Here is a 10,212-nt window from a genome sequence, read left to right on the forward strand (position 1 = left end):
TGTGTGTATTATATATAGATAGGTGTGTGCAGATGAGTGTGTGTGAGATCATGTGATTGAGGGGATATGGGGTTTAGGACGTGAGGAGTGGGATGTGTGTGCAACATGTGTGAGTGGCCGGAAGAATAGTGTGTGCAAGTGTGTAGTGCAGTGTAAAATTGGGGACATTGGGGTTGGGATTTATGTGAGGCTACGTGAGGTAATGGGTAGGTGATTTTGTTTTAATTGTAAAATTTATTACTAAAATGTTTGAAAGTNTTCCGATCAAAAAAATAAATAAGAAATCTAACTAATTATATATAATTTATATAATACTAAGAAAAATACACAGCTTACTCATTAAAATTCCAATTAAAAAAAACCATATACATACATACATATATATATATATATATATATATATATATATATATATATATATAGATTTGTGTATATATTTTTTCTAAATAGAAATAAAATTTACACTCTAAGAATGTGAGTATTTTATATATATTCGAATAAAACCTATTAAAAGTGATAAAAGTTTAAATATTAAAATTAAATCTAAAAGAAATATTTACACAAAAATAGTATAAAATTCGGGTGTGGTCAAAAATTAGGTGTTCACATAAACAAAAACCAATAAATTAAGTATGTAATTAACGATTAAAAAGATTAAAAAATATTAGGGTAATGCCATTGACAAATAGGGATGTGTGGTCCACTGGTTTGATGATCTTTTTGTCCTCTTGATGGTCGTATGTTCAATTCTTAGTAGATGCACCATTGTTTTTTTATTACCTCAAACTGACACTAACCCCAAGTCTCAACCATTCAACAAAGTTTATTAAACGAAATAAAGATAAATAAGCATTAAAAATACCATATAAACTACGAGAAATTATTCGCTTGTATCTTCGAAAATGATAATATTAATGTATTTGATGTATTTTATAAAGATGTTCATATTATAGTAATTTTTTATTAGTTCACTTTTTAAAATATCGACACCGCTTAAAATCCTGCGTACGCCCCTGCGTTGATGAACGAAGTAAAGTGGGTCAATAATGACTATATATCCATTTACATTTCATAGTGGTGGTGAATAATCTTTATTTACTTAAGATTTGATTTTTTCAAAAATGACAAAGAATCATCTTAAACACATTGCTCGAATTTCTTTTTTTTTTTGAAATAAAATGAGCTATATTTTTGTTTGCTACTTTCTCAATGGCTGTTATTTAGTCTACAAATATGTACTCAAGGAAGGATTATTAATCTCTTTCATTAATTTGTAAGGTCGGAATAACCTGGGGTTTTCCAAGTTCACAAATTTAAGGTATGAGGAGGGAAGAAGAAATGGAAGGGGAAGAAAACGGTGATGTGGCATGCTACGTGGTATTCACCTCACCCAACCCAAATGTCACACCATGTAGGATTTGGATTGTCATGGTGGAGCACCGTTAGAAATAAGAGTATTTTTTATTACTTTACCAACGGGAAGGGTAAATTTAAGCCGATAGTATAACAGAGGACATATGTGGACAATTTTTAATAATAAAGGGATATATCTGGCCATTTTCCCTTTATTCTATCTACTAGTTATGTTTGGCCCGTGATGTGCCCGGGCCCAATTATTGCATTGAATTTTTTGTTGTTACAGACAAATTAGTTAATGTACAAGTTCAAATTTTAGCCAAAATCATTTTTCTTGCATAATGATTTATTGCGCTCAGTGGAAAAAAAAATTCTCAGCTCTGTGGTCATTATTAGTTCAGCAAATGGTAGTGTTTTTGAAGATTTTTTTAAGAATTCACCTATTTTTCCTTTTAAATTATAGAGTAGGTTTATAGAGTTGTCGACATAATATGATAAATGAGTTGGAACTGCCGAATATAAGACATTTTTCTATTAAGTAAGTGTAACCAATTTCCTTTTGTAATATTCTATTGATTTTATTTTTCATATTAAACCAGATTGAAGACAATGTGTTATTATTAGTTCAACTATCTTTCACCACTGTTTGTTTAAGTTATGTCCTAGAAGTGGACATTTGTAACTAAGAATAGCTTTTAAGAGTGAAAACATTAAGTTTGTTCTGCAAAGTGTAAATATTTTTCCAAACTTTTTCTAACTTTACACTTAGAATTAAACTATAGCATTAATCTGGTGCAAACACCATATGAAAGTATATTTTTGGAGCTACCCGTAGTTGCTAGTAACCTAATTAAAATTTCAAATTTAAAGGTCGAAAATCAGCATGCGCTGATAAAAAACATCAAGCAAAGCGTAAGTCACAAGGTGACTTATCACATTCATTGTTAATCTTAATTAATTTATTGTATCTTACCATTCCAACTCCACTTTTATTGACATATGTAAAATCAGAATTTAGTGCATCTAATTTTTTATGTAATTATTTATGGCATACGTTTTTATATTTGTCATGTAACAAAGATATGTCTTATCAGCATATTGTTGCCATTATACAGTATTTTCTAAAAAATTCTACCGTCTTCTCAACTTAATTTTGAGTCTACCATAAATTTATTCTTGCTTACATACAAGATAATTAAAAAAAGAGAATTAAATACAATTATGCAGACAAAGTAAAAAGAAAAGAATTGGGTTCTACAAAAAGTGTTTAAACTAAATCCTAAGAAAAAGTAAAATTTTCTTTAAAACTTTCGAATGCAATTCTCAATTTATAATTGTTTAAACTTTTGTATGTAGTCCAGTATAGTCCTAATTACAAGGAAAATGATGAAATTCTATCATGTTTATCCAATTAATTATGTGTTAGTTATTTATCCATGGATGTCTGATGATAGGATATAATTGCGTATTTTAGTCGCTTATTACACTCTAATTTACTGCACTTTAATTGAGTTTGAACTTTAATCGCTAGTGTCTTGCACTAACTGTGTGTTTTATGCCTTGTAGGAGTGATTCCGAGCTATATAGATGTTATGGAATGAACTCAAGTGATTTGGAGCTTTGAAATCTGAGTAAAATCCCAAGGATACAAGCCGGGATCGCGTTTGGAGGTCAACGGATGATAGTTAGAGCGAACAAAGAATCGAGCAGGCATATTGTGCACTGTCTAGTAAAATAGATATAACTTTTTGCTCAGAACTCCATTTTGGCTCCATAATATATAGTTGGAAAGTTAACTCAAAGGGCTACAACTTTCATGCTTTACGTTTTTCCAAATTCCAAAAGGAATAGGGTGAAAAGTGTGCGCCCAGATGCGTGATCGCGCTAGTTTTAGCGCGCCCAGGACAAAATGTTGTCCAACTAGCGCGGCCATTAGCGCGCCCAGATGCGCGACCGCGCTAGTCAAACCCGGGAAAAATGTCCTTTTTCACATTGGAGAAGGTATAATTGTTTGGGGCCAACCCTACTTGGTATATATACATGGAAAAATGGTATTTTGAGAGAGGAGGATGTTTTTGAGAGGAAAACACAAGCACAGAGCCGCCGTGGAGGCCGGTTTCATCTTTTCTTCCACCAAACTTAGTCTTTTTATGTTTTTTTGTATGATTTGTTGTTTTGCTACCATGTCTATGTGGAGCTAAACTTCACGTTCTAGGGTTGTGGTTCTTTCATGACTATTGTTATTCGGATATTGATTTTGATTTCTTAGTTTATCATATTGGTTTATTTATTCAATCCTGCACTTACTTATTTGATTGCTTGATCACCAATTGAATACTATCCACGGATCTAGAGTTGGACTCGAAAGTGGGAATTCTAGATTGCATATAGGATTGAATAGAGCAAGTTCTTGAACCTGGGCATCGGGGAACGGATTCGCAATTAGGATAGACATATACCTAATTGCCTTGCTTGGTTGAAATACAATAATTATAAATGCGTTCTTGTTGATTCTAACTCCATAGCATATAGGCGTTAGGTTAGCTTGAATAGGCGAGTAAGAACTAGACAGATTCTTATGAGCAATATTAACCCTGTCAACCAACAAACTAGATAAATTAGTGAGTTAATTCAATTGAAGAATATAATAGAAATGTTAGATAACCCATAACCCTAGATCGTTTTCATTACATTGATATCATAAAAATCTGCTCATTCTCTGTGCAAAGTTCATTATTTATTTTTATTTATTTTAATTAGTTTAGAATCAAATATAATTAGGATAGTCTAATTTAGTTAATAGTTAATCACAAGTCCTCGTGGGTTCGACATCCGACTTTTAGTCACTTTATTACTTGACGATCGCGTATACTTGCGTGTGCGTTTGGCCGCAACAAGTTTTTCGCGCCGTTGCCGGGGACTTAGAAATTAACTAGTCTACTAGGTTAGATTTTTACTTTTTGTCTATTCAAGTTTCTTTTTATTTTTATCTTAGTTTAATATTTTATTATCTTTGTTGACATGGCTTCTTGGAATGAGAATTGGTCGAATATTGGTTATTCTTATTATGATGATCCTTGTCCATATTGTGGAGGACCTAAAAATTGTCAGAATGTTCCCGGGAGCGAGTTGTGCGCACAATCTAAATCCTTTGAGTGAAATATTTGTCATATATATGGTGGTCAAGATGGCCATTGGGATGGTTGTCCTAATTCTTATTATCCTTCTCAGAGCTCTTATTATGATCTTTCTTATAATGTTTGTGAGTTTGATAGGGGCAATGAAGTACAGGATATGGAACGTGATGCATATTTTAGGGATATTCTGAGGCAAGTGGCAGAGCAACATGATGAACTTAGAAAAGATATGAAAAGAATGAGGGTAGCAATCACAAGAATGAAGACCAGTATGGAAGAATTAAATGAAGAGAGCGAGCACCAACAAGAGGAAAATTTTGAAAAAGAGGAGATTTGGAGTCAAACTTGGCTGGTGGAACAAGCTGAAAGATTGGAAATATATGAGGCTCAGCGTGAGAAAATTACAGATGGGATACAAGACCTAATATAAGGAAGAGCTAAACTGGGACAAGAGATCGAAAAATTTGGCACTGCTATTCACGACTTGGATGTAGATATGAGTGCAAAGGTTGATGCATGTAACGCCCAACAATTTAGTGATAAGTTGTGTGAAGCTGAAAAAGATCTTCTAGACCAAATTGAGGAGCTAAAACGAGAATACCAATTATTAGACCAAAATATTATAAATGATGCTAAGGTTGACGAAGAGTGCGAAATTGAGGATGTCAAAAATAATACAATTTTAGAGTTAGAGCGTATTGGACCTCATTCTAAACATTTTTCAATATTGTGTTTGGTTGGTGACATGGGAATTGATCCATTCGAGCATATAGAAGAGTCAATGGATGAGGAACAAAATGTTTATATTCTGAAATTTGCGATGCCAAGGAGACAAAACGACATTCCTCACTTAAGGGGCAAGAAGTGCAAGATGCGATATCTATTTCTTGGTTCCTTTATTTTCACACCACCGCCTCATGAACGTGACAGAAAAATTGATGCAAAATTGGGGGCGCAATTTATATCCTCAAAGTGAAAGGAAAAGTGGTGAAAGTGATGGCGTCGTGCCGCGACGTTAAATCAAGCGCTTGTTGGGAGGCAACCCAATTCCATTTTTTTTCCTTTTTTTTTTGTTTATTTTTTTTATATTTTATTGTGTTACATTTTTTTATTGTATTTTTTTTGTAGTATTATTTTTGTATTTTGTAGGAGTAAGAGCATGGAGTCAAAGCCAATAGGCGAGTGCAAAAGCGAGCATGTGTTTGAAACTGAGTGTGAGGTACCCGCACAAGGGATCATACGTGGGAGAAGTCTGAGTATCACGTGAGCTGCTAATTCTTCGGCCTTTGGCCTACCAGGGAGTCTCTTTTACCCTCTTACTATTTATAGTGTGCATTGAGGACATTGCACAATTTTAAGTGTGGGGTGAGGAGATTGTCTGAGTGACTTTCTATGCTATTTTAGTTGTGTTAGTTTAATTGAATATTTTTTTTTAGAAAAAACGAAAAAAAAATAGACTTTTCCCGACGATGGATCTCCTAGACAGTTTTCTTGAGGGATGTAAGTCTAAAGAGAAAGGACAAAAAGATTTTCTTTGTAGATAGTGTAGCAATTCCCCCTTTGTTTTTCTTTGTGCCGCGGTTCTTTTCCAAGGGTTTTGTTTGAACCGGGTTTAGGTAGTTCTTTTTTTAGGAGAGAAACCATGGTGCTATGTTTTGAATTGAAGCAATATCTTGACTTTGTCATGCCTTGAGAATAGTGAGTACTTTGGTTGTAACGCTTAGGCTCAGTTTTAGACTCTTGTATGAGTACCTTAAATTGTATGATCTTAACTTTGCTTAACTTCTTTGACTAGAGTGTCTTGATGAGTCCAATCCTGAGTAAGTTATGTGCCATGTGTGTGTAAGGTTTTGGTTATTCTGTGCATTGCATTTGATGTCTAGAACTTGCCCCGTGTGTTTGCAAAGCGAAATAGTAGTTTTGTTCAGTCTTGGAAGTGATATAGGCGTTTCTTTGTTGAGCCATGTAAATATTTTACCCGCCTAATTGTTATGTATCATTGTTAACCCCTTTGAGCCTGTAATCCTGTTTCTTTGGCAACCATATTACAAGCCTTACTCATTTGTTTGAATTAACCATTTATTTGAACCTTTTCACCTCTCATGAGGACTTGAATTGTTATGAACTTTGTAAAAGTTAAAGTGTGGGGTGGTTGGTTTGGCTTTTAAGTGGAACTAATGAAATAAGGAGAAAGGTGCAGTGTTTTGAAAAAAAGTAAGAGCCACTTGAATTGAACAAGAAAAAAAAGAAAAGAAAAAAAAAGATAGTTGTATTGCTGTGAAAAATATTCTGTGATAGTGGTGACGCTTGATATAATTGTGCTTAAAGAAGTGGGGAGTTAATATATATTGATGTGAAGGTGGAGTTATGGTTTGACATAAGTATGGAGTTTTGAATGTTAAAGTATATGTATTAAAGTGCTTAGGAAGGTGTAGTCACTCTTATATCTAAATGTATCCTACCCGTCCCTCAGCCTACATTACAATCAAATAAAGTCCTAGTTGATCCTAGACTGAATGAGCTCGATTAGTAGAGTAGTACAGTACGAGCAAGCCTATGGTGCATCTTTTGTGGCATATGAATGTTATTTCTGAGAGTGAGTGAATTCTTTCTATCTTGAGTTCCTAAGTGTTCTTAAATTTTATTGTGTGGGACTACTCCCGTTGGTTGTGTGAGGGCACTTGATTCNGTAATTACTCCCTTGCCGGGACGTGTAAGTTAATGTTGTTGCTCCCTTGCTGGGAGTTAATGGTTTATTTGTATTCTCCCTTGCCGGGATGGTTGAATTGATGCTTGCTCCCTTGCCGGGAAATTCTTATATATTATGAAATGGGATCGTGTGGCACGCCGACCACTTATATATTATGAAATGGGATCGTGTGGCACGCCGACCACTTATATATTATGAAATGGGATCGTGTGGCACGCCGACCACTTATATATTATGAACTGGGATCGTGTGGCACGCCGACCACTTATATAGATTATGAGATCGGATGTGGTTTCGTGTTTACTTCTGATAAATTGTGTTCATCTGTATTTCCCCTAAGCATGTCCCCTCCCTGCCTTAGCTGGTATATTCTGTTGTTATTTCGTTGTACTTGCTTATACATATACACCTGCCCAGGTTGTTTTTGGTAGGTCCTGTCTAGCCTCGTCACTACTTCGCCGGGGTTAGGCCAGGCACTTACCAGCACATGGGGTCGGTTGTGCTGATGCTACACTCTGTGCATTTTTGCACAGGTCCAGGTATTGAGCAGCAGCAGCAGCATTAGCACGGGGGCGAACCTTTAGTCCAGAGAGACCCGAGGTAGCTTGCAGGCGTCCGCAGGCCCGACGTCTCCCTTCTATCTTTACATCTGGCTGTCATCTCGTTGTACCCGAGATAAACAGATTATGTTTCTTTCATACTTCGTATGTAGTACTCCTTAGATGTTCGTGAGTATGTGACTCCAGTCCCGGGGTAGAGATATATGTGTTGGAACTTATGTATTGTTGATCACCTATCTACATTTAAGTCTTCCGCTTATGATTTTAATTCCGTCGCCTTTATTTAATGCTGTTAATTGTTAAAAAGGAATAGGTGTTTAATGAAATTGCTAATTAAGTTGGCTTGCCTAGCTCTCATTAGTAGGCGCCATCACGCCTCCCGATTGAGGGAAATCTGGGTCGTGACAAGTCGGTATCAGAGCACTGGGTTACATAGGTCTAACAACTCACGGACAAACTCGGTAGAGTTTGAGGGATCGGTACGGAGACGTCTGTATTTATCCTCCAGAGGCTATAGAGTTAGGAAAAACTTCACTTCTGTTCTTTCTTGTCGTGCGAATCTGTTTCCCCAACTACTGATTGTCTTTCCACTCTGTTATTTCGCAGATGGCGAGAACACGTGCTTCCTCTTCTACCGCGCAGCAGCCCGAGCCCCCAGTAGCAGCTCCTACGAGGGGTAGAGGGCGAGGCCGAGGCCGGGGCAGAGCTCAGCCCCGAGCAGCAGTCCCTGAGGTGGAGCCTCATGTTGATTATGATGAGGAGGCTCCAGCCCCAGCAGCTCCGGTGGGCCCAGCTCAGGTCCCAGAGGGATTCATAGCCACCCCAGTTCTTCAGGACGCTCTGGTCAGATTGGTAGGCTTTGGGGAGAGCGTCAGTAGAGCGGGTTTGCTTCCAGTAGCACCAGCCACTTCTCAGGCTGGAGGAGGGGTTCAGACTCCTGCTACACGTACTTCGGAGCAGGTAGCTCCCCAGGCACAGGTTCCCGTGGTTCAGCCAGCGGTGGCAGTTCAGCCGGCTATTGTGACTCAGACCGGCGATGGAGCGGCTATGTCCTCAGACGCTTTGTGGAGGCTTGATAGGTTCTCCAAGCTCTTCAAAACCACATTCAGCGGTGCTTCTTCAGAGGATCCACAGGATTTCTTATTTAGCTGCCATGAGATCCTCAGGACTATGGGCATTGTGGAAACCATTGGGGTCGACTTTGCCACCTTTCGGCTTGCAGGGTCCACCAAGACTTGGTGGAGGGACTATTGTTTATCTAGACCAGCAGGGTCGCCAGCATTGACATGGGATCAGTTTGCAGAGTTATTTCTGGAGAAGTTTCTCCCAGTTACTCAGCGAGAGGCTCTCCGCAGGCAGTTCGAGTGCCTCCAGCAGGGCACTATGACAGTCACGCAATATGAGACTCGGTTCATTGATTTGGCACGCCATGCTATTATTATACTCCCTACAAAGAGAGAGAGGGTGCGGAGGTTTATTGATGGGTTGATTCACCGATCCGTCTCCAGATGGCTATGGGAGCTGGTAGTGAGATTCCTTTCAGGAGGCGGCCAATACGGCCCGTAGAGTTGAGATGGTTCTTGCACGGGGAGGTGGTCATGGGTCAGACAAGAGACCCCGTCATGCAGGTAGATTCAGTGGTACCTCATTTGGAGGTGGGGATTCTTATGGTAGAGGCCATCCTTCGAGGCCCTTTCAGTCAGCCCTGCAGGTCTCACATGGTACTTTAGGTGGTCGTGGCTCTCATCCGCAGTCTTCTGACCAACAACTTTTTAGTTCACCATCAGCACCTATCAGCGCACCACCACTCCGTTATTCTCAGCAACTGAGGGCTTGTTACACGTGTGGCGACACGAGACATATTGCCAGGTATTGCCCTCGAGCTTCTGACAGCTCTCAGCAGCAGGGTCCTCGTCCTATGATTCAGGCATCAGGTGATCCACAGGCCGCCCAGCCAGCTAGAGGTGGAGGTAGAGGTCATAGAGGTGGAGGTAGAGATCAGAGAGGTGGAGCTCGGACCGCCAGAGGTAGAGGCCAGCCAGCAGCCGATCGTCCTAGAGATATGGTTCAGGGAGGTGGGGCCCAGCCCCGGTGTTATGCTCTTCCAGCCAGGCCAGAGGCTGAGTCTTCAGATGCAGTTATTACAGGTACTATTCTGGTCTGTAATAGGGATGCTTCAGTGCTATTTGACCCTGGGTCTACATATTCATATGTGTCGTCCTATTTTGCACCCTACTTGGTTATGCCTAGTGATGCCTTGGGTGTCCCTGTATATGTATCTACACCAGTGGGTGATTCTATAGTGGTCGACCGAGTTCATCGTACCTGTGTGGTAGTATTTGAAGGTCTTGAGACCCGTGTTGATTTATTGCTCTTAGACATGGTGGATTTCGATGTTATATTAGGGATGGATTGGTTGTCCCGTATCATGCTATCTTGGATTGTCACG

The sequence above is a fragment of the Nicotiana attenuata genome, chromosome 7 (genome assembly GCF_001879085.1).
Source record: "Nicotiana attenuata strain UT chromosome 7, NIATTr2, whole genome shotgun sequence".
Classification (NCBI taxonomy): Eukaryota; Viridiplantae; Streptophyta; class Magnoliopsida; order Solanales; family Solanaceae; genus Nicotiana; species Nicotiana attenuata.